Source organism: Lissotriton vulgaris, unplaced genomic scaffold (assembly GCF_964263255.1).
Source record: "Lissotriton vulgaris unplaced genomic scaffold, aLisVul1.2 SCAFFOLD_4897, whole genome shotgun sequence".
Taxonomy (NCBI): Eukaryota; Metazoa; Chordata; class Amphibia; order Caudata; family Salamandridae; genus Lissotriton; species Lissotriton vulgaris.
This window is the reverse complement of record NW_028245051.1, coordinates 52,208-74,993: the sequence shown is the minus strand read 5'-3', so window position 1 is coordinate 74,993 and position 22,786 is coordinate 52,208. Positions and strand designations below refer to the sequence as shown.

The 22,786-nt window shown below is 40.4% G+C and overlaps 13 non-coding genes across 13 annotated transcripts; all 13 read right to left on the bottom strand.

The window, feature by feature from the left end:
* Positions 1-836: 836 nt before the first annotated feature.
* On the bottom strand, positions 837-909 carry TRNAV-CAC (transfer RNA valine (anticodon CAC)). The gene has a single exon. It is a non-coding gene; the product is annotated as a tRNA-Val (tRNA).
* Positions 910-1,209: 300 nt separating this feature from the next.
* TRNAP-UGG (transfer RNA proline (anticodon UGG)) lies at positions 1,210-1,281 on the bottom strand. Its single transcript has one exon. It is a non-coding gene; the product is annotated as a tRNA-Pro (tRNA).
* Positions 1,282-3,426: 2,145 nt separating this feature from the next.
* TRNAV-CAC (transfer RNA valine (anticodon CAC)) lies at positions 3,427-3,499 on the bottom strand. The gene has a single exon. It is a non-coding gene; the product is annotated as a tRNA-Val (tRNA).
* Positions 3,500-3,794: 295 nt separating this feature from the next.
* Positions 3,795-3,866, bottom strand: TRNAP-UGG (transfer RNA proline (anticodon UGG)). The gene has a single exon. It is a non-coding gene; the product is annotated as a tRNA-Pro (tRNA).
* A 2,123-nt stretch (positions 3,867-5,989) lies between these two features.
* On the bottom strand, positions 5,990-6,062 carry TRNAV-CAC (transfer RNA valine (anticodon CAC)). Its single transcript has one exon. It is a non-coding gene; the product is annotated as a tRNA-Val (tRNA).
* A 300-nt stretch (positions 6,063-6,362) lies between these two features.
* TRNAP-UGG (transfer RNA proline (anticodon UGG)) lies at positions 6,363-6,434 on the bottom strand. The gene has a single exon. It is a non-coding gene; the product is annotated as a tRNA-Pro (tRNA).
* A 2,126-nt stretch (positions 6,435-8,560) lies between these two features.
* On the bottom strand, positions 8,561-8,633 carry TRNAV-CAC (transfer RNA valine (anticodon CAC)). Its single transcript has one exon. It is a non-coding gene; the product is annotated as a tRNA-Val (tRNA).
* A 300-nt stretch (positions 8,634-8,933) lies between these two features.
* TRNAP-UGG (transfer RNA proline (anticodon UGG)) lies at positions 8,934-9,005 on the bottom strand. Its single transcript has one exon. It is a non-coding gene; the product is annotated as a tRNA-Pro (tRNA).
* A 2,139-nt stretch (positions 9,006-11,144) lies between these two features.
* TRNAV-CAC (transfer RNA valine (anticodon CAC)) lies at positions 11,145-11,217 on the bottom strand. Its single transcript has one exon. It is a non-coding gene; the product is annotated as a tRNA-Val (tRNA).
* A 300-nt stretch (positions 11,218-11,517) lies between these two features.
* Positions 11,518-11,589, bottom strand: TRNAP-UGG (transfer RNA proline (anticodon UGG)). The gene has a single exon. It is a non-coding gene; the product is annotated as a tRNA-Pro (tRNA).
* A 2,143-nt stretch (positions 11,590-13,732) lies between these two features.
* Positions 13,733-13,805, bottom strand: TRNAV-CAC (transfer RNA valine (anticodon CAC)). Its single transcript has one exon. It is a non-coding gene; the product is annotated as a tRNA-Val (tRNA).
* A 300-nt stretch (positions 13,806-14,105) lies between these two features.
* On the bottom strand, positions 14,106-14,177 carry TRNAP-UGG (transfer RNA proline (anticodon UGG)). The gene has a single exon. It is a non-coding gene; the product is annotated as a tRNA-Pro (tRNA).
* A 2,165-nt stretch (positions 14,178-16,342) lies between these two features.
* TRNAV-CAC (transfer RNA valine (anticodon CAC)) lies at positions 16,343-16,415 on the bottom strand. Its single transcript has one exon. It is a non-coding gene; the product is annotated as a tRNA-Val (tRNA).
* Positions 16,416-22,786: the final 6,371 nt, after the last annotated feature.

Sequence of the window (22,786 nt, the reverse complement as noted above, 5' to 3'; positions counted from 1 at the left end):
CCAGGCATTCCTTTAGATTTGTTCCAACCTCTTACCATTTATTTGAGAATCCCTACTTTTCAAGTGACTGCAAATGAAGTCATTTCCGGCACTTTTTGGCCGGTGCAAGGTAACAAAAACACATGACAACTTTTAATAAAAATCATTGGTCTCTTTATTAACGCGCACTGTCAAACATGGGGCTTTCACACGTCAGGTAAACATGATAACCAATATACAACAGAAGCAGATGTAGATTGCTTATCAATGCCGGGATAGAACAGTTGTGAATTGAGTAGAAGAAGGGCCCCTGAATTGATACTTATTATATACAGCCTGTAAGATAGTGAAAAATGCAGGCTAGGAAAGGAGATGCAAATATCAATGTATTAGAAAAATACATAAAGAGGAGTGATTTGCTTTTATTCATTCAAGGCTAGAAAAAATCAACATACTATTGCAAGCATTCATACACCACCAAATAGAAATAAACAATTCTGACATTAAACATAAAGGTGACGATGCATTTGTATCATCACCTTGAGAAGGGTCACCGAGGAATTGAGCCCAGGGCTTCTGCACTTAAACACCAGAAACACTCCACTAAACTAAGATGCCTGTTGGTGCCAACAATTCCCAAAGTTAATGCATGTTCTAGGTGAGCAATGAACAGAATGCAGGGCTCTTTTCAAAGCGAGGTCTGTGAATCAACAGATACATCCACATGCCAATTACTTTAGTGTTTTTAAGAGAATTCACTTTCTTGGAACGAGTCTGCATGAAACCATCTTCAGGGCCTGGACAATTTCATGGCAAAACGGCACCTCTCAACATTGCAGCCAAGACAATATAACAACTGTTTCTGCCCGGTTTCGAACCGGGGACCTTTCGCGTGTGAGGCAAACGTGATAACCACTACACTACAGAAACAGATGTCTACAGTTGATTCTTCTGTGATGAAACTTCTCAAAACAGGCTATTCCAAGGGCCTCTGGTTTTAGATTTCTTTCATGCAACCTTCCCAGACAGCCCTAGCTGAACGCTTGTATATGCCATGCAAGTTCAGCATTTTTGCAAAATGCTTAAAGAGAAATGTTTCCTATTTGCTCAGGCAGGGCAAGGTTAAAAGCATGAGACTCTAGCAAATATTCATCCACTACTGCAAAGAGAAAATTGATATTGGCTTTGAAATGCATACTTCAATACTACTTTAAAAAAGCACCAATGAAAGGGCTCGTCCGGGATTTGAACCCGGGACCTCTCGCACCCAAAGCGAGAATCATACCCCTAGACCAACGAGCCTTCGAAAGACCCGCACCTCTGAAAAGCTAATACCAGCTCTAAGCACGCAATGAAGATCATGCTGGGGACTTTTTCATGCTTGGTCTGTGAATACACATGAAATTCAGTGTCAACTTACCCTTTCTCAAATGATATCACTATCATTTATAAGTGTCCCCTTTTATTTTGTCCCAGCATTGGACACGTCTTACAGGAAGTCAGCACTTATTTATCTATTTCTGCAGTGGCTAGACCCTAAAGAGAAAGAATAAAAAGCTGTTCATAACAACATAAGAAACACATGTTGCATTTTTTCTCAAATGCTTATTCCCTTTGTGCAAATCGGAATGCCAAGCTGAATAACTGGGCCACAGATTCTGGCTAATTATCTTTCCCTTGAATGCAAGTAGCAATAAAAACTGCCTAATGCAGGACTAAAGCATTCCTTGCAAGCCTCTAACATCATAACATAACTGAGCTGCTGGTAGCAAGCTAAGCAATACCTTCCAAAAATGAGAAGTACATGTGCTAATCCGCTCAATCAGGCTCGATCAGGCGAGATATAGAAAAGGTGGAAAGGGTCCAAATGGCTGTCCCTTCCTTTTTAGGGTGGGTCCTTCTGACTATCATAGGATTGCTTGTATAAGTGGCCAGGGTCAGAGAAAAAACTTTCAACCCTTCTCAGTGTTCTATCCAGAAGCAGGCATTTTCTGTGCCTTAAATTTCAGGCTTTTCCCAGCAGTCTCTGTTCTGCCTATGTAAATTAACAAACGCAGTGCTTATTCATCACTTACTCTAATGTCCTTACTGTCCAGAAAGCTCTGCCTAAGTATGCTTTTTTTCTTTTTCAGTGAAATTCTAAATGTTTTTTCTGCCCAGTCTATGGCAGTAGAATGCTGCTTATGATGCCACATTTTGTTGAATCACCAAGGTACAACTACAGAGGAATATATGAGTCTGAACGACATGGAACTCTTAGCTAACACATCACAATGTGTGATGCTTGCCAACCAAGCACTAGATTCTGGAGCGCTGATGATCAGAACATTCTGCTCCTGAAGGAAAGGAAAGACAGCTTGATGGAAAATAAAGTCTCAGTTTATATTAACGCTCTCTCTCTCCCAACTATCTATCTATCTATCTATCTATCTATCTATCTATCTATCTATCTATCTATCTATCTATCTATCTATCTATCTATCTATCTATCTATCTATCTATCTATCTATCTATCTATCTATCTATCTATCTATCTATCTATCTATCTATCTATCTATCTATCTATCTATCTTTATATATGGATACCTGCGTACACATACATATAGATATGCCAGGCATTCCTTTAGATTTGTTCCAACCTCTTACCATTTATTTGAGAATCCCTACTTTTCAAGTGACTGCAAATGAAGTCATTTCCGGCACTTTTTGGCCGGTGCAAGGTAACAAAAACACATGACAACTTTTAATAAAAATCATTGGTCTCTTTATTAACGCGCACTGTCAAACATGGGGCTTTCACACGTCAGGTAAACATGATAACCAATATACAACAGAAGCAGATGTAGATTGCTTATCAATGCCGGGATAGAACAGTTGTGAATTGAGTAGAAGAAGGGCCCCTGAATTGATACTTATTATATACAGCCTGTAAGATAGTGAAAAATGCAGGCTAGGAAAGGAGATGCAAATATCAATGTATTAGAAAAATACATAAAGAGGAGTGATTTGCTTTTATTCATTCAAGGCTAGAAAAAATCAACATACTATTGCAAGCATTCATACACCACCAAATAGAAATAAACAATTCTGACATTAAACGTAAAGGTGACGATGCATTTGTATCATCACCTTGAGAAGGGTCACCGAGGAATTGAGCCCAGGGCTTCTGCACTTAAACACCAGAAACACTCCACTAAACTAAGATGCCTGTTGGTGCCAACAATTCCCAAAGTTAATGCATGTTCTAGGTGAGCAATGAACAGAATGCAGGGCTCTTTTCAAAGCGAGGTCTGTGAATCAACAGATACATCCACATGCCAATTACTTTAGTGTTTTTAAGAGAATTCACTTTCTTGGAACGAGTCTGCATGAAACCATCTTCAGGGCCTGGACAATTTCATGGCAAAACGGCACCTCTCAACATTGCAGCCAAGACAATATAACAACTGTTTCTGCCCGGATTCGAACCGGGGACCTTTCGCGTGTGAGGCAAACGTGATAACCACTACACTACAGAAACAGATGTCTACAGTTGATTCTTCTGTGATGAAACTTCTCAAAACAGGCCAAGGGCCTCTGGTTTTAGATTTCTTTCATGCAACCTTCCCAGACAGCCCTAGCTGAACGCTTGTATATGCCATGCAAGTTCAGCATTTTTGCAAAATGCTTAAAGAGAAATGTTTCCTATTTGCTCAGGCAGGGCAAGGTTAAAAGCATGAGACTCTAGCAAATATTCATCCACTACTGCAAAGAGAAAATTGATATTGGCTTTGAAATGCATACTTCAATACTACTTTAAAAAAGCACCAATGAAAGGGCTCGTCCGGGATTTGAACCCGGGACCTCTCGCACCCAAAGCGAGAATCATACCCCTAGACCAACGAGCCTTCGAAAGACCCACACCTCTGAAAAGCTAATACCAGCTCTAAGCACGCAATGAAGATCATGCTGGGGACTTTTTCATGCTTGGTCTGTGAATACACATGAAATTCAGTGTCAACTTACCCTTTCTCAAATGATATCACTATCATTTATAAGTGTCCCCTTTTATTTTGTCCCAGCATTGGACACGTCTTACAGGAAGTCAGCACTTATTTATCTATTTCTGCAGTGGCTAGACCCTAAAGAGAAAGAATAAAAAGCTGTTCATAACAACATAAGAAACACATGTTGCATTTTTTCTCAAATGCTTATTCCCTTTGTGCAAATCGGAATGCCAAGCTGAATAACTGGGCCACAGATTCTGGCTAATTATCTTTCCCTTGAATGCAAGTAGCAATAAAAACTGCCTAATGCAGGACTAAAGCATTCCTTGCAAGCCTCTAACATCATAACATAACTGAGCTGCTGGTAGCAAGCTAAGCAATACCTTCCCAAAATGAGAAGTACATGTGCTAATCCGCTCAATCAGCGCTCGATCAGGCTCGATCAGGCGAGATATAGAAAAGGTGGAAAGGGTCCAAATGGCTGTCCCTTCCTTTTTAGGGTGGGTCCTTCTGACTATCATAGGATTGCTTGTACGAGTGGCCAGGGTCAGAGAAAAAACTTTCAACCCTTCTCAGTGTTCTATCCAGAAGCAGGCATTTTCTGTGCCTTTAATTTCAGGCTTTTCCCAGCAGTCTCTGTTCTGCCTATGTAAATTAACAAAAGCAGTGCTTATTCATCACTTACTCTAATGTCCTTACTGTCCAGAAAGCTCTGCCTAAGTATGCTTTTTTTCTTTTTCAGTGAAATTCTAAATGTTTTTTCTGCCCAGTCTATGGCAGTAGAATGCTGCTTATGATGCCACATTTTGTTGAATCACCAAGGTACAACTACAGAGGAATATATGAGTCTGAACGACATGGAACTCTTAGCTAACACATCACAATGTGTGATGCTTGCCAACCAAGCACTAGATTCTGGAGCGCTGATGATCAGAACATTCTGCTCCTGAAGGAAAGGAAAGACAGCTTGATGGAAAATAAAGTCTCAGTTTATATTAACGCTCTCTCTCTCCCAATATCTATCTATCTATCTATCTATCTATCTATCTATCTATCTATCTATCTATCTATCTATCTATCTATCTATCTATCTATCTATCTATCTATCTATCTATCTATCTATCTATCTATCTATCTATCTATCTATCTTTATATATGGATACCTGCGTACACATACATATAGATATGCCATGCATTCCTTTAGATTTGTTCCAACCTCTTACCATTTATTTGAGATTCCCTACTTTTCAAGTGACTGCAAATGAAGTCATTTCCGGCACTTTTTGGCCGGTGCAAGGTAACAAAAACACATGACAACTTTTAATAAAAATCATTGGTCTCTTTATTAATGCGCACTGTCAAACATGGGGCTTTCACACGTCAGGTAAACATGATAACCAATATACAACAGAAGCAGATGTAGATTGCTTATCAATGCCGGGATAGAACAGTTGTGAATTGAGTAGAAGAAGGGCCCCTGAATTGATACTTATTATATACAGCCTGTAAGATAGTGAAAAATGCAGGCTAGGAAAGGAGATGCAAATATCAATGTATTAGAAAAATACATAAAGAGGAGTGATTTGCTTTTATTCATTCAAGGCTAGAAAAAATCAACATACTATTGCAAGCATTCATACACCACCAAATAGAAATAAACAATTCTGACATTAAACGTAAAGGTGATGATGCATTTGTATCATCACCTTGAGAAGGGTCACCGAGGAATTGAGCCCAGGGCTTCTGCACTTAAACACCAGAAACACTCCACTAAACTAAGATGCCTGTTGGTGCCAACAATTCCCAAAGTTAATGCATGTTCTAGGTGAGCAATGAACAGAATGCAGGGCTCTTATGAAAGCGAGGTCAGTGAATCAACAGATACATCCACATGCCAATTACTTTAGTGTTTTTAAGAGAATTCACTTTCTTGGAACGAGTCTGCATGAAACCATCTTCAGGGCCTGGACAATTTCATGGCAAAACGGCACCTCTCAACATTGCAGCCAAGACAATATAACAACTGTTTCTGCCCGGTTTCGAACCGGGGACCTTTCGCGTGTGAGGCAAACGTGATAACCACTACACTACAGAAACAGATGTCTACAGTTGATTCTTCTGTGATGAAACTTCTCAAAACAGGCTATTCCAAGGGCCTCTGGTTTTAGATTTCTTTCATGCAACCTTCCCAGACAGCCCTAGCTGAACGCTTGTATATGCCATGCAAGTTCAGCATTTTTGCAAAATGCTTAAAGAGAAATGTTTCCTATTTGCTCAGGCAGGGCAAGGTTAAAAGCATGAGACTCTAGCAAATATTCATCCACTACTGCAAAGAGAAAATTGATATTGGCTTTGAAATGCATACTTCAATACTACTTTAAAAAAGCACCAATGAAAGGGCTCGTCCGGGATTTGAACCCGGGACCTCTCGCACCCAAAGCGAGAATCATACCCCTAGACCAACGAGCCTTCGAAAGACCCGCACCTCTGAAAAGCTAATACCAGCTCTAAGCACGCAATGAAGATCATGCTGGGGACTTTTTCATGCTTGGTCTGTGAATACACATGAAATTCAGTGTCAACTTACCCTTTCTCAAATGATATCACTATCATTTATAAGTGTCCCCTTTTATTTTGTCCCAGCATTGGACACGTCTTACAGGAAGTCAGCACTTATTTATCTATTTCTGCAGTGGCTAGACCCTAAAGAGAAAGAATAAAAAGCTGTTCATAACAACATAAGAAACACATGTTGCATTTTTTCTCAAATGCTTATTCCCTTTGTGCAAATCGGAATGCCAAGCTGAATAACTGGGCCACAGATTCTGGCTAATTATCTTTCCCTTGAATGCAAGTAGCAATAAAAACTGCCTAATGCAGGACTAAAGCATTCCTTGCAAGCCTCTAACATCATAACATAACTGAGCTGCTGGTAGCAAGCTAAGCAATACCTTCCCAAAATGAGAAGTACATGTGCTAATCCGCTCAATCAGCGCTCGATCAGGCTCGATCAGGCGAGATATAGAAAAGGTGGAAAGGGTCCAAATGGCTGTCCCTTCCTTTTTAGGGTGGGTCCTTCTGACTATCATAGGATTGCTTGTACGAGTGGCCAGGGTCAGAGAAAAAACTTTCAACCCTTCTCAGTGTTCTATCCAGAAGCAGGCATTTTCTGTGCCTTTAATTTCAGGCTTTTCCCAGCAGTCTCTGTTCTGCCTATGTAAATTAACAAAAGCAGTGCTTATTCATCACTTACTCTAATGTCCTTACTGTCCAGAAAGCTCTGCCTAAGTATGCTTTTTTTCTTTTTCAGTGAAATTCTAAATGTTTTTTCTGCCCAGTCTATGGTAGTAGAATGCTGCTTATGATGCCACATTTTGTTGAATCACCAAGGTACAACTACAGAGGAATATATGAGTCTGAACGACATGGAACTCTTAGCTAACACATCACAATGTGTGATGCTTGCCAACCAAGCACTAGATTCTGGAGCGCTGATGATCAGAACATTCTGCTCCTGAAGGAAAGGAAAGACAGCTTGATGGAAAATAAAGTCTCAGTTTATATTAACGCTCTCTCTCTCCGAATATCTATCTATCTATCTATCTATCTATCTATCTATCTATCTATCTATCTATCTATCTATCTATCTATCTATCTATCTATCTATCTATCTATCTATCTATCTATCTATCTATCTATCTATCTATCTATCTTTATATATGGATACCTGCGTACACATACATATAGATATGCCATGCATTCCTTTAGATTTGTTCCAACCTCTTACCATTTATTTGAGAATCCCTACTTTTCAAGTGACTGCAAATGAAGTCATTTCCGGCACTTTTTGGCCGGTGCAAGGTAACAAAAACACATGCCAACTTTTAATACAAATCATTGGTCTCTTTATTAACGCGCACTGTCAAACATGGGGCTTTCACACGTCAGGTAAACATGATAACCAATACACAACAGAAGCAGATGTAGATTGCTTATCAATGCCAGGATAGAATAGTTGTGAATTGAGTAATAGAAGGGCCCCTGAATTGATACTTATTATATACAGCCTGTAAGATAGTGAAAAATGCAGGCTAGGAAAGGAGATGCAAATATCAATGTATTAGAAAAATACATAAAGAGGAGTGATTTGCTTTTATTCATTCAAGGCTAGAAAAAATCAACATACTATTGCAAGCATTCATACACCACCAAATAGAAATAAACAATTCTGACATTAAACGTAAAGGTGACGATGCATTTGTATCATCACCTTGAGAAGGGTGAAGGGTCACCGAGGAATTGAGCCCAGGGCTTCTGCACTTAAACACCAGAAACACTCCACTAAACTAAGATGCCTGTTGGTGCCAACAATTCCCAAAGTTAATGCATGTTCTAGGTGAGCAATGAACAGAATGCAGGGCTCTTATGAAAGCGAGGTCTGTGAATCAACAGATACATCCACATGCCAATTACTTTAGTGTTTTTAAGAGAATTCACTTTCTTGGAATGAGTCTGCATGAAACCATCTTCAGGGCCTGGACAATTTCATGGCAAAATGGCACCTCTCAACATTGCAGCCAAGACAATATAACAACTGTTTCTGCCCGGTTTCGAACCGGGGACCTTTCGCGTGTGAGGCGAACGTGATAACCACTACACTACAGAAACAGATGTCTACAGTTGATTCTTCTGTGATGAAACTTCTCAAAACAGGCTATTCCAAGGGCCTCTGGTTTTAGATTTCTTTCATGCAACCTTCCCAGACAGCCCTAGCTGAACGCTTGTATATGCCATGCAAGTTCAGCATTTTTGCAAAATGCTTAAAGAGAAATGTTTCCTAATTGCTCAGGCAGGGCAAGGTTAAAAGCATGAGACTCTAGCAAATATTCACCCACTACTGCAAAGAGAAAATTGATATTGGCTTTGAAATGCATACTTCAATACTACTTTAAAAAAGCACCAATGAAAGGGCTCGTCCGGGATTTGAACCCGGGACCTCTCGCACCCAAAGCGAGAATCATACCCCTAGACCAACGAGCCTTCGAAAGGCCTGCACCTCTGAAAAGCTAATACCAGCTCTAAGCACGCAATGAAGATCATGCTGGGGACTTTTTCATGCTTGGTCTGTGAATACACATGAAATTCAGTGTCAACTTACCCTTTCTCAAATGATATCACTATCATTTATAAGTGTCCCCTTTTATTTTGTCCCAGCATTGGACACGTCTTACAGGAAGTCAGCACTTATTTATCTATTTCTGCAGTGGCTAGACCCTAAAGAGAAAGAATAAAAAGCTGTTCATAACAACATAAGAAACACATGTTGCATTTTTTCTCAAATGCTTATTCCCTTTGTGCAAATCGGAATGCCAAGCTGAATAACTGGGTCACAGATTCTGGCTAATTATCTTTCCCTTGAATGCAAGTAGCAATAAAAACTGCCTAATGCAGGACTAAAGCATTCCTTGCAAGCCTCTAACATCATAACATAACTGAGCTGCTGGTAGCAAGCTAAGCAATACCTTCCCAAAATGAGAAGTACATGTGCTAATCCGCTCAATCAGCGCTCGATCAGGCTCGATCAGGCGAGATATAGAAAAGGTGGAAAGGGTCCAAATGGCTGTCCCTTCCTTTTTAGGGTGGGTCCTTCTGACTATCATAGGATTGCTTGTATAAGTGGCCAGGGTCAGAGAAAAAACTTTCAACCCTTCTCAGTGTTCTATCCAGAAGCAGGCATTTTCTGTGCCTTTAATTTCAGGCTTTTCCCAGCAGTCTCTGTTCTGCCTATGTAAATTAACAAAAGCAGTGCTTATTCATCACTTACTCTAATGTCCTTACTGTCCAGAAAGCTCTGCCTAAGTATGCTTTTTTTCTTTTTCAGTGAAATTCTAAATGTTTTTTCTGCCCAGTCTATGGCAGTAGAATGCTGCTTATGATGCCACATTTTGTTGAATCACCAAGGTACAACTACAGAGGAATATATGAGTCTGAACGACATGGAACTCTTAGCTAACACATCACAATGTGTGATGCTTGCCAACCAAGCACTAGATTCTGGAGCGCTGATGATCAGAACATTCTGCTCCTGAAGGAAAGGAAAGACAGCTTGATGGAAAATAAAGTCTCAGTTTATATTAACGCTCTCTCTCTCCGAATATCTATCTATCTATCTATCTATCTATCTATCTATCTATCTATCTATCTATCTATCTATCTATCTATCTATCTATCTATCTATCTATCTATCTATCTATCTATCTATCTATCTATCTATCTATCTATCTATCTATCTATCTATCTATCTATCTATCTGGATACCTGCGTACACATACATATAGATATGCCATGCATTCCTTTAGATTTGTTCCAACCTCTTACCATTTATTTGAGAATCCCTACTTTTCAAGTGACTGCAAATGAAGTCATTTCCGGCACTTTTTGGCCGGTGCAAGGTAACAAAAACACATGCCAACTTTTAATACAAATCATTGGTCTCTTTATTAACGCGCACTGTCAAACATGGGGCTTTCACACGTCAGGTAAACATGATAACCAATACACAACAGAAGCAGATGTAGATTGCTTATCAATGCCAGGATAGAATAGTTGTGAATTGAGTAATAGAAGGGCCCCTGAATTGATACTTATTATATACAGCCTGTAAGATAGTGAAAAATGCAGGCTAGGAAAGGAGATGCAAATATCAATGTATTAGAAAAATACATAAAGAGGAGTGATTTGCTTTTATTCATTCAAGGCTAGAAAAAATCAACATACTATTGCAAGCATTCATACACCACCAAATAGAAATAAACAATTCTGACATTAAACGTAAAGGTGACGATGCATTTGTATCATCACCTTGAGAAGGGTCACCGAGGAATTGAGCCCAGGGCTTCTGCACTTAAACACCAGAAACACTCCACTAAACTAAGATGCCTGTTGGTGCCAACAATTCCCAAAGTTAATGCATGTTCTAGGTGAGCAATGAACAGAATGCAGGGCTCTTATGAAAGCGAGGTCTGTGAATCAACAGATACATCCACATGCCAATTACTTTAGTGTTTTTAAGAGAATTCACTTTCTTGGAATGAGTCTGCATGAAACCATCTTCAGGGCCTGGACAATTTCATGGCAAAATGGCACCTCTCAACATTGCAGCCAAGACAATATAACAACTGTTTCTGCCCGGTTTCGAACCGGGGACCTTTCGCGTGTGAGGCGAACGTGATAACCACTACACTACAGAAACAGATGTCTACAGTTGATTCTTCTGTGATGAAACTTCTCAAAACAGGCTATTCCAAGGGCCTCTGGTTTTAGATTTCTTTCATGCAACCTTCCCAGACAGCCCTAGCTGAACGCTTGTATATGCCATGCAAGTTCAGCATTTTTGCAAAATGCTTAAAGAGAAATGTTTCCTAATTGCTCAGGCAGGGCAAGGTTAAAAGCATGAGACTCTAGCAAATATTCACCCACTACTGCAAAGAGAAAATTGATATTGGCTTTGAAATGCATACTTCAATACTACTTTAAAAAAGCACCAATGAAAGGGCTCGTCCGGGATTTGAACCCGGGACCTCTCGCACCCAAAGCGAGAATCATACCCCTAGACCAACGAGCCTTCGAAAGGCCTGCACCTCTGAAAAGCTAATACCAGCTCTAAGCACGCAATGAAGATCATGCTGGGGACTTTTTCATGCTTGGTCTGTGAATACACATGAAATTCAGTGTCAACTTACCCTTTCTCAAATGATATCACTATCATTTATAAGTGTCCCCTTTTATTTTGTCCCAGCATTGGACACGTCTTACAGGAAGTCAGCACTTATTTATCTATTTCTGCAGTGGCTAGACCCTAAAGAGAAAGAATAAAAAGCTGTTCATAACAACATAAGAAACACATGTTGCATTTTTTCTCAAATGCTTATTCCCTTTGTGCAAATCGGAATGCCAAGCTGAATAACTGGGTCACAGATTCTGGCTAATTATCTTTCCCTTGAATGCAAGTAGCAATAAAAACTGCCTAATGCAGGACTAAAGCATTCCTTGCAAGCCTCTAACATCATAACATAACTGAGCTGCTGGTAGCAAGCTAAGCAATACCTTCCCAAAATGAGAAGTACATGTGCTAATCCGCTCAATCAGCGCTCGATCAGGCTCGATCAGGCGAGATATAGAAAAGGTGGAAAGGGTCCAAATGGCTGTCCCTTCCTTTTTAGGGTGGGTCCTTCTGACTATCATAGGATTGCTTGTATAAGTGGCCAGGGTCAGAGAAAAAACTTTCAACCCTTCTCAGTGTTCTATCCAGAAGCAGGCATTTTCTGTGCCTTTAATTTCAGGCTTTTCCCAGCAGTCTCTGTTCTGCCTATGTAAATTAACAAAAGCAGTGCTTATTCATCACTTACTCTAATGTCCTTACTGTCCAGAAAGCTCTGCCTAAGTATGCTTTTTTTCTTTTTCAGTGAAATTCTAAATGTTTTTTCTGCCCAGTCTATGGCAGTAGAATGCTGCTTATGATGCCACATTTTGTTGAATCACCAAGGTACAACTACAGAGGAATATATGAGTCTGAACGACATGGAACTCTTAGCTAACACATCACAATGTGTGATGCTTGCCAACCAAGCACTAGATTCTGGAGCGCTGATGATCAGAACATTCTGCTCCTGAAGGAAAGGAAAGACAGCTTGATGGAAAATAAAGTCTCAGTTTATATTAACGCTCTCTCTCTCCCAATATCTATCTATCTATCTATCTATCTATCTATCTATCTATCTATCTATCTATCTATCTATCTATCTATCTATCTATCTATCTATCTATCTATCTATCTATCTATCTATCTATCTATCTATCTATCTATCTATCTATCTATCTATCTATCTATCTTTATATATGGATACCTGCGTACACATACATATAGATATGCCAGGCATTCCTTTAGATTTGTTCCAACCTCTTACCATTTATTTGAGAATCCCTACTTTTCAAGTGACTGCAAATGAAGTCATTTCCGGCACTTTTTGGCCGGTGCAAGGTAACAAAAACACATGACAACTTTTAATAAAAATCATTGGTCTCTTTATTAACGCGCACTGTCAAACATGGGGCTTTCACACGTCAGGTAAACATGATAACCAATATACAACAGAAGCAGATGTAGATTGCTTATCAATGCCGGGATAGAACAGTTGTGAATTGAGTAGAAGAAGGGCCCCTGAATTGATACTTATTATATACAGCCTGTAAGATAGTGAAAAATGCAGGCTAGGAAAGGAGATGCAAATATCAATGTATTAGAAAAATACATAAAGAGGAGTGATTTGCTTTTATTCATTCAAGGCTAGAAAAAATCAACATACTATTGCAAGCATTCATACACCACCAAATAGAAATAAACAATTCTGACATTAAACATAAAGGTGACGATGCATTTGTATCATCACCTTGAGAAGGGTCACCGAGGAATTGAGCCCAGGGCTTCTGCACTTAAACACCAGAAACACTCCACTAAACTAAGATGCCTGTTGGTGCCAACAATTCCCAAAGTTAATGCATGTTCTAGGTGAGCAATGAACAGAATGCAGGGCTCTTTTCAAAGCGAGGTCTGTGAATCAACAGATACATCCACATGCCAATTACTTTAGTGTTTTTAAGAGAATTCACTTTCTTGGAACGAGTCTGCATGAAACCATCTTCAGGGCCTGGACAATTTCATGGCAAAACGGCACCTCTCAACATTGCAGCCAAGACAATATAACAACTGTTTCTGCCCGGTTTCGAACCGGGGACCTTTCGCGTGTGAGGCAAACGTGATAACCACTACACTACAGAAACAGATGTCTACAGTTGATTCTTCTGTGATGAAACTTCTCAAAACAGGCTATTCCAAGGGCCTCTGGTTTTAGATTTCTTTCATGCAACCTTCCCAGACAGCCCTAGCTGAACGCTTGTATATGCCATGCAAGTTCAGCATTTTTGCAAAATGCTTAAAGAGAAATGTTTCCTATTTGCTCAGGCAGGGCAAGGTTAAAAGCATGAGACTCTAGCAAATATTCATCCACTACTGCAAAGAGAAAATTGATATTGGCTTTGAAATGCATACTTCAATACTACTTTAAAAAAGCACCAATGAAAGGGCTCGTCCGGGATTTGAACCCGGGACCTCTCGCACCCAAAGCGAGAATCATACCCCTAGACCAACGAGCCTTCGAAAGACCCGCACCTCTGAAAAGCTAATACCAGCTCTAAGCACGCAATGAAGATCATGCTGGGGACTTTTTCATGCTTGGTCTGTGAATACACATGAAATTCAGTGTCAACTTACCCTTTCTCAAATGATATCACTATCATTTATAAGTGTCCCCTTTTATTTTGTCCCAGCATTGGACACGTCTTACAGGAAGTCAGCACTTATTTATCTATTTCTGCAGTGGCTAGACCCTAAAGAGAAAGAATAAAAAGCTGTTCATAACAACATAAGAAACACATGTTGCATTTTTTCTCAAATGCTTATTCCCTTTGTGCAAATCGGAATGCCAAGCTGAATAACTGGGCCACAGATTCTGGCTAATTATCTTTCCCTTGAATGCAAGTAGCAATAAAAACTGCCTAATGCAGGACTAAAGCATTCCTTGCAAGCCTCTAACATCATAACATAACTGAGCTGCTGGTAGCAAGCTAAGCAATACCTTCCAAAAATGAGAAGTACATGTGCTAATCCGCTCAATCAGGCTCGATCAGGCGAGATATAGAAAAGGTGGAAAGGGTCCAAATGGCTGTCCCTTCCTTTTTAGGGTGGGTCCTTCTGACTATCATAGGATTGCTTGTATAAGTGGCCAGGGTCAGAGAAAAAACTTTCAACCCTTCTCAGTGTTCTATCCAGAAGCAGGCATTTTCTGTGCCTTAAATTTCAGGCTTTTCCCAGCAGTCTCTGTTCTGCCTATGTAAATTAACAAAAGCAGTGCTTGCAGTGCTTATTCATCACTTACTCTAATGTCCTTACTGTCCAGAAAGCTCTGCCTAAGTATGCTTTTTTTCTTTTTCAGTGAAATTCTAAATGTTTTTTCTGCCCAGTCTATGGCAGTAGAATGCTGCTTATGATGCCACATTTTGTTGAATCACCAAGGTACAACTACAGAGGAATATATGAGTCTGAACGACATGGAACTCTTAGCTAACACATCACAATGTGTGATGCTTGCCAACCAAGCACTAGATTCTGGAGCGCTGATGATCAGAACATTCTGCTCCTGAAGGAAAGGAAAGACAGCTTGATGGAAAATAAAGTCTCAGTTTATATTAACGCTCTCTCTCTCCCAATATCTATCTATCTATCTATCTATCTATCTATCTATCTATCTATCTATCTATCTATCTATCTATCTATCTATCTATCTATCTATCTATCTATCTATCTATCTATCTATCTATCTATCTATCTATCTATCTATCTATCTATCTATCTATCTATCTATCTATCTATCTATCTATCTATCTTTATATATGGATACCTGCGTACACATACATATAGATATGCCATGCATTCCTTTAGATTTGTTCCAACCTCTTACCATTTATTTGAGAATCCCTACTTTTCAAGTGACTGCAAATGAAGTCATTTCCGGCACTTTTTGGCCGGTGCAAGGTAACAAAAACACATGCCAACTTTTAATACAAATCATTGGTCTCTTTATTAACGCGCACTGTCAAACATGGGGTTTTCACACGTCAGGTAAACATGATAACCAATACACAACAGAAGCAGATGTAGATTGCTTATCAATGCCAGGATAGAATAGTTGTGAATTGAGTAATAGAAGGGCCCCTGAATTGATACTTATTATATACAGCCTGTAAGATAGTGAAAAATGCAGGCTAGGAAAGGAGATGCAAATATCAATGTATTAGAAAAATACATAAAGAGGAGTGATTTGCTTTTATTCATTCAAGGCTAGAAAAAATCAACATACTATTGCAAGCATTCATACACCACCAAATAGAAATAAACAATTCTGACATTAAACGTAAAGGTGACGATGCATTTGTATCATCACCTTGAGAAGGGTCACCGAGGAATTGAGCCCAGGGCTTCTGCACTTAAACACCAGAAACACTCCACTAAACTAAGATGCCTGTTGGTGCCAACAATTCCCAAAGTTAATGCATGTTCTAGGTGAGCAATGAACAGAATGCAGGGCTCTTATGAAAGCGAGGTCTGTGAATCAACAGATACATCCACATGCCAATTACTTTAGTGTTTTTAAGAGAATTCACTTTCTTGGAATGAGTCTGCATGAAACCATCTTCAGGGCCTGGACAATTTCATGGCAAAATGGCACCTCTCAACATTGCAGCCAAGACAATATAACAACTGTTTCTGCCCGGTTTCGAACCGGGGACCTTTCGCGTGTGAGGCGAACGTGATAACCACTACACTACAGAAACAGATGTCTACAGTTGATTCTTCTGTGATGAAACTTCTCAAAACAGGCTATTCCAAGGGCCTCTGGTTTTAGATTTCTTTCATGCAACCTTCCCAGACAGCCCTAGCTGAACGCTTGTATATGCCATGCAAGTTCAGCATTTTTGCAAAATGCTTAAAGAGAAATGTTTCCTATTTGCTCAGGCAGGGCAAGGTTAAAAGCATGAGACTCTAGCAAATATTCATCCACTACTGCAAAGAGAAAATTGATATTGGCTTTGAAATGCATACTTCAATACTACTTTAAAAAAGCACCAATGAAAGGGCTCGTCCGGGATTTGAACCCGGGACCTCCCGCACCCAAAGCGAGAATCATACCCCTAGACCAACGAGCCTTCGAAAGGCCTGCACCTCTGAAAAGCTAATACCAGCTCTAAGCACGCAATGAAGATCATGCTGGGGACTTTTTCATGCTTGGTCTGTGAAAACACATGAAATTCAGTGTCAACTTACCCTTTCTCAAATGATATCACTATCATTTATAAGTGTCCCCTTTTATTTTGTCCCAGCATTGGACACGTCTTACAGGAAGTCAGCACTTATTTATCTATTTCTGCAGTGGCTAGACCCTAAAGAGAAAGAATAAAAAGCTGTTCATAACAACATAAGAAACACATGTTGCATTTTTTCTCAAATGCTTATTCCCTTTGTGCAAATCGGAATGCCAAGCTGAATAACTGGGTCACAGATTCTGGCTAATTATCTTTCCCTTGAATGCAAGTAGCAATAAAAACTGCCTAATGCAGGACTAAAGCATTCCTTGCAAGCCTCTAACATCATAACATAACTGAGCTGCTGGTAGCAAGCTAAGCAATACCTTCCCAAAATGAGAAGTACATGTGCTAATCCGCTCAATCAGCGCTCGATCAGGCTCGATCAGGCGAGATATAGAAAAGGTGGAAAGGGTCCAAATGGCTGTCCCTTCCTTTTTAGGGTGGGTCCTTCTGACTATCATAGGATTGCTTGTATAAGTGGCCAGGGTCAGAGAAAAAACTTTCAACCCTTCTCAGTGTTCTATCCAGAAGCAGGCATTTTCTGTGCCTTTAATTTCAGGCTTTTCCCAGCAGTCTCTGTTCTGCCTATGTAAATTAACAAAAGCAGTGCTTATTCATCACTTACTCTAATGTCCTTACTGTCCAGAAAGCTCTGCCTAAGTATGCTTTTTTTCTTTTTCAGTGAAATTCTAAATGTTTTTTCTGCCCAGTCTATGGCAGTAGAATGCTGCTTATGATGCCACATTTTGTTGAATCACCAAGGTACAACTACAGAGGAATATATGAGTCTGAACGACATGGAACTCTTAGCTAACACATCACAATGTGTGATGCTTGCCAACCAAGCACTAGATTCTGGAGCGCTGATGATCAGAACATTCTGCTCCTGAAGGAAAGGAAAGACAGCTTGATGGAAAATAAAGTCTCAGTTTATATTAACGCTCTCTCTCTCCCAATATCTATCTATCTATCTATCTATCTATCTATCTATCTATCTATCTATCTATCTATCTATCTATCTATCTATCTATCTATCTATCTATCTATCTATCTATCTATCTATCTATCTATCTATCTATCTATCTATCTATCTATCTATCTATCTATCTATCTATCTATCTATCTATCTATCTATCTATCTATCTATCTATCTATCTTTATATATGGATACCTGCGTACACATACATATAGATATGCCAGGCATTCCTTTAGATTTGTTCCAACCTCTTACCATTTATTTGAGAATCCCTACTTTTCAAGTGACTGCAAATGAAGTCATTTCCGGCACTTTTTGGCCGGTGCAAGGTAACAAAAACACATGACAACTTTTAATAAAAATCATTGGTCTCTTTATTAACGCGCACTGTCAAACATGGGGCTTTCACACGTCAGGTAAACATGATAACCAATATACAACAGAAGCAGATGTAGATTGCTTATCAATGCCGGGATAGAACAGTTGTGAATTGAGTAGAAGAAGGGCCCCTGAATTGATACTTATTATATACAGCCTGTAAGATAGTGAAAAATGCAGGCTAGGAAAGGAGATGCAAATATCAATGTATTAGAAAAATACATAAAGAGGAGTGATTTGCTTTTATTCATTCAAGGCTAGAAAAAATCAACATACTATTGCAAGCATTCATACACCACCAAATAGAAATAAACAATTCTGACATTAAACGTAAAGGTGACGATGCATTTGTATCATCACCTTGAGAAGGGTCACCGAGGAATTGAGCCCAGGGCTTCTGCACTTAAACACCAGAAACACTCCACTAAACTAAGATGCCTGTTGGTGCCAACAATTCCCAAAGTTAATGCATGTTCTAGGTGAGCAATGAACAGAATGCAGGGCTCTTTTCAAAGCGAGGTCTGTGAATCAACAGATACATCCACATGCCAATTACTTTAGTGTTTTTAAGAGAATTCACTTTCTTGGAACGAGTCTGCATGAAACCATCTTCAGGGCCTGGACAATTTCATGGCAAAACGGCACCTCTCAACATTGCAGCCTGTCAGGAATGGCCAAATTGCAGTTGAAGACACGCCCTCCGCATCCTCAAACAAGATAAAACAGGCGACCACAATGCTAGCTGCTCCAGTCAGTTGGAGGGTTTTAGTGTCGAGATTCCACTCCAAGATGGCTAAAGCGAATTCCAGGTCAGCAGGCAGCACTGCTGATTAGCGCTCTAGTGTTTCATTCCTCGCGCTGCTCTTCCTATGTGAAGCGCGAGTGAGCGTTCCACTGCGCACTTCAACCGACAATTTTGAGAGACGGTAGCTCCGTGCTCTCTCTCCCTCAGGAAATCCCTAGTTTAGCAAAATAAATATAAATATCAGCTTAGGTGCCCTTTCAGGTCATTCTCTAACTCTACTTTGGTCCCGCCTCGCTGACAGTGCGCCCAAGAAGTTCCGCTGCTATTCTGTTCCAGGGACTCCTTGTGTTCTCTCCGGAGCCTGTACTTTCTGCATGCAAGCAGCGTCAGCGGACAGCAGGTGGCAGCCTTGTGAAAGATTTAACCGGGTTCAGTCTCTCTGTGAATTATCCTCCGGTAAGAGCTTTCCAATTTCAGTAATTGCAGCTGGAAAGTATTGTCTGCTCCAGAACTCCAGCAGTGATTTCTAGCGTTTCAGTCAGGCAAATCCAGTGACGCTATTCAGAACAATTCCTTTTACATAGAGTGGCAGTCACTGGGTTGTGATAGCTCATCCTCACCGCAGTGTTCTTTGAATGGCGCTATGAACAATAAATGAGCCTCTGTCCAGGACAATGCTTAAGGCTTGAGGCAGAGAATTACATTTTTTTTTGGAGAAAAAACCTTCTTGGCGCTATCCTCAGTCCAGTTTCTAGTGCCAACCTGAACTTCAGACTCTTTCTTGTGGTTCCATTGGATTTCAGCCTGTGATTGATTACAACTCCATTCAGACTTATTTCAGTATCCAGAAGTAGATGGAAATATATATATATATTTTTGCTTACCACCTTTAGCCTTCTGAAGGAACCTTCTAGAACTTATCAAAGTCTTCGTGTGTACCAGTTTTCAGAATCAGCCATCATAGATAAAATTAGAGAGAGGCTAAAGTCCACACTCCTACAGGTAAAGGAAGGTATTGAGTAGCGTGATAGTATATTCCAGAAGTCACGATTGTAGGAATGTAGTAATGGTGTGTTAATTCTTACAGGTGTACCCTTCCTCTCAGAAGAAGAAGATTTGAAGGCACCAGTGTGGACAGTCTCTCTGTTTTGTCTTCCACTTCCCCTTTCCCTTTCGCCTCTGAGACTAGAGAGATCTGGTTCAGCGGCGTAGGGGAGTTGGGAGATTAGCTTCGAACTTTCAGTCTGACGTCCCTACGGAATTCAGGAATTTCAGGTACTGAGTTCTGACAGATTGAAGTGCCAGCAGTTGCCTTCCGTCTGGGCGTCATGGCTGAAGGTCTTGATCTAAAAGCCTTGGGTTCAGTGTTGGAGGGGTTACAGAAACAGTTGAGTGAGACTAGGGAGGAGGTGAGGAAATCCAATCAAGAAACTAGTTATTTGCGTCAACGCCTCAATGAACTCTCCACTAGTCCAAGTCCCAATTTTGGGGGTCTGAGATCTCAAACCTTTAGTCCTTCCCCGTCATCTTCTGAACTTACCACTCAGGTAGTGCATGCCATGTCGCCAACCATTCCGTTGGCCCCACCAGAGAGGTTCTTGGGGGATCCGAATAAGGCTCAGGTGTTTGTCACTCAATGTTCCCTACATTTCCTGTGCAAGCCTATAATTTTTAAAGAGGACCAATCCAAAGTGGCGTTCATGCTGTCTTACTTGAGTGGAGATGCTGCGGCGTGGTCCATGCCTTTAGTGTCCACCAATGATCCAGTGTTATATAACTTTGAAAATTTCAAGACTGAATTTTTGCGAATTTTTGATCGAAGAGCTATTGCCCAGTCAACTGACAATGAACTGTTGGATTTGAAGCAAGGGAATAGAGAATTAGTGGCCTATCTAGCTCAGTATAATAAATTGATTGTGGAAACAAAATGGCCTGAGGCTAAAAGAGCAGCCATTTTCTATCGAGGATTGAGGGACGATTTGAAGGATGGTTTAGCCCAAATTCCAAGAAGGCCCACGGAAGTATCGGAATTGATAGATTTAGTTCTTCAAATTGATCAGAGACTATCAGAAAGACGTTCTGAGCGACGGAAGGAAATTCGAACAATTCCACCCAGGTTTGATCGAATGCGTTCTGATATTGGAAAAACCAAGGATGAGGCTTCAGTGGAAGAGCCAATGCAGATAGGCACTGTTCGAGGACCACTCAGCAAAGAAGAAAGAGAGAAGAGACGTGTGGGGAAGTTATGCATGTATTGTGGTGGTTCCGGTCATTTTCTGAAGGAGTGTCCAAGACGTCCTAAGACTGCCCCATGGGTAAAAGACAGGCTCCACCAGTAGACGGAGTTGCACTGGTGGAAGCTGAATCGAAGACAGCTCCAAATCTACAAAGTCTAGCTAACACCTTGCAGCCCTCTGCGCCGCATCTCATTCTTTCATGTCAAATTTCTTTTGGAGAAACAAAAAGTGCTACGGTGGCGATCATGATTGATTCAGGAGCTACGGGGAATTTTTGTGACCTCATGTTTGCTCGGAGTCTGGGCATCCAGTTTATTAAGAAGTCCAAACCTGAACCTGTACGAGCAGTTGATGGTACCCCCCTTTCTTCAGGTCCAATTTCTTTTGATACAGAGGAAATCACCGTCTTGGGGCCAGGAGAACATCGTAGTAGCATTAGTTTCAATCTAATAGATGCCCCGCAATTTCAATTGATTTTAGGGCTGCCCTGGCTTACGGAGCACAACCCCAAGATTGATTGGGCAAGGCGTACAGTAGAGTTAAGTTCAGATTATTGCTTGGAAAATTGTTTTCATGCCATCTCTAAGGAGAAAGATTTGTTGAACTCCTATTGTCTGGCCGACCAACCTCAAATGATATGTACAGTGGAAATCCCTGAAATCCCGCCAGAATATCAAGACTTGAAAGCGGTTTTTGATGAAAAAGAAGCACAAAAACTTCCTCCTCATCGGGAATATGACTGCAGGATTGAGTTGGAGCCTGGAGCTTCTCTGCCATGTAGCCGGATCTATGCCTTATCTGAGTCTGAGAATTTACACTTGAAGGAATATCTGGATCAAAATTTGGCCAATGGATTCATCAGGCCATCTCAGTCTCCAGTCTCCTCTCCTCTATTTTTTATTCCCAAGAAGGACAAGAGTTTGAGAACTTGTATAGACTATAGGGCTCTAAATCTGGTTACAAAAAAAAATCGTTACCCGTTGCCACTCATTTCTGAGCTTTTGGACCAGGTGAAGGATGCCAACATTTACACCAAATTAGATTTGAGAGGGGCGTATCATTTGGTTCGGATGGCGGAAGGTGATGAGTGGAAAACGGCGTTTCGAACCAGATTTGGACTATTTGAGTACCAGGTGATGCCTTTTGGTTTATGCAATGCTCCTGCAGCCTTCCAACATTTCGTAAACGACATTCTTCGGGAGTTCTTGGATCGGTTTGCTGTTGTCTACATAGACGATATTTTGATTTTTTCCAAGAATACTGAAGAGCATGTTTTTCATGTACGAGCCATCCTGAAATGCTTGATGGAGAATCAACTTTTTGTCAAGTTAGAAAAATGTGTATTTCACTCCTCCAGAGTAGAATTTTTGGGGTTCATCCTGTCTCCTCAAGGAGTGTACATGGACGACTCAAAATTAAAGGCAATTAAGGATTGGCCTACACCCCGATCTGTAAAAGAAGTCCAAAGCTTTTTGGGGTTTGCCAACTTCTACCGTCGTTTCAT